The sequence below is a fragment of the Salvelinus sp. IW2-2015 genome, linkage group LG26 (assembly GCF_002910315.2).
Source record: "Salvelinus sp. IW2-2015 linkage group LG26, ASM291031v2, whole genome shotgun sequence".
NCBI lineage: Eukaryota > Metazoa > Chordata > Actinopteri > Salmoniformes > Salmonidae > Salvelinus > Salvelinus sp. IW2-2015.
Window position 1 is genome coordinate 6,213,392 of NC_036866.1, and position 2,027 is coordinate 6,215,418.

The window sequence follows — 2,027 nt, forward strand, 5'->3', positions numbered from 1 at the left end:
TGCCTGGCTTAGTGAAAAGGAAACTATCTGTTTTGAGAAACTGCAAAGAAGGTAGAATATTCAGGGAGTTTTCATGGCAGTGTGATGGAATATTAAGGGTGGAATGTACAGGCTGACACTACACGGGTCTCTGTACCCATTTAAACTGATACATAACGCCCCCCTCTGAGGCCTTTCTGTGGTTTAATGAAAACTCAGAGTTCACAACATCCCAACGTCTCGTGGACATCGTTAAACAACTGCGCGACAGAGGAGCGACAAGGGGCACGTTCCATGCAGCCATCAGTTGATTAGACCACGAGAAAGATAAGTCAACAGCAGTGACCAGGACACCTGAGGAACTCGTAAATAAAGAACTTACAAGAAGAGGGGCACAGGGTAACTACAACTGGCTTTTACCCAGGACCATATTGTCTGGTAAGGATGAAATAAGAACTAAGTACTCATTAAAAGTACATTATTAATGAAAACATGTAGTAAATTTTCATGTTATTATTAATTATTTATTATTATTTTGAATAATGTGGTAACCTTTTATAAAAGCAATAAGGCCCTCGAAACAGAGAATTATTAGGAAAAACACCCTCCTAAAACACCCTGAGTCAGAGTTATTCACACGATAATCCACAGGTCTCAGCCTTTATTACTGAAATATAAATGAAAAAGAATGCTGTGAATTATAAATCCTGCACAATAACAAGATGTTTTATACTGTAGTGCGAAATTAAGTAGGGTACATCCCTTACTTGTAGTCAAAGTGTTGACACCAGTGGACTTTTGCGTTCCATTTCCAGCTCAGTGCAGAAGTGACAGAGTACTGATGTACCCACCATTGCAGGTCAGAGAGAATGATGTGTGTGAAGACGTGGTATGATTGTGTGGGTGTCTGTCCGGACACACAGTGGTAGGAGATCTGGTAATGATGTTGGGTTTGGTCCAATCCTGGTGGCTGGTTCCAGCTAACAGCAGCTGATGTGGTGTCCACTGAGTCAACAGTCAGCTGGTTTGGAACAGGAAGTACTAAGGGAAAATACATTATTGTCAGGCCTACAGTTTAACTCCAGAAATATACTACAGGAGGAAAAGTAGAATAAGTCCAGGGATAAACATGTATGAACCATGCAGCCATCAGTGAGCAGGACTAGGAGAAGATAAAGAAGTCAACAGCAGTAGACCCAGACACACCTGGGGCTCGTAATGAAAGTGTGGTTCACATCAAATCAAATTGTATTCGTCACATGCACCGAATACAACAGGTGTAGACTTACAGTGAAATGCTTAGTTACGAGCCCCTAACCAACAGTGCAGTTTAAAACATATATATACGGATAAGAATAAGAGATAAAAGTAACAAGTAATTAAAGCGTAGCAGTAAAAAAAGTAATATATACAGGGGGGTGCCAGTACAGAATCAATGTGTGGGGGCACCGGTTAGTTGAGGTAGTATTAACATGTAGGTAGAGTTAATTAAAGTGACTATGCATAGATGACAACAGAGTGGCAGTGGTGTGGAGGGGGGAGGGGGTGCAATTTGAATAGTCTGGGTAGCCATTTGACTAGATGTTCAGGAGTCTTATGGCTTGGGGCTAAAAGCTGTTTAGAAGCCTCTTGGACATAGACTTGGCGCTCTGGTACCGCTTGCCGTGCGGCAGCAGAGAGAACAGTCTATGACTAGGGTGGCTGGAGTCCTTGACAAATGGCTTTTGCCTGGACTATATTGTCTGGTGAAAGGATGACATGAAGCTAAGTTACTCATAAAATTACTTTTTTTTATATGTTGGCAACCGTTTTATAAAAGGCTCTCGAAACCGGGAATTATCATGAAAAACACCCCCCTAAGAACAGCCCTTAGTCAGGAGTTATTCACATGATAATCCACAGGTTCTCAAGCCTTATTACTGAAATATAAATGAAAAGAATATTGTGATTATCAATCCTGTCCACAATAACAAGTGTTTTATACTGTAGTGCTGATATATTAAGTAGGATACATCCTTACTTGTAGTCAAAGTTGTTGACACCAGTTG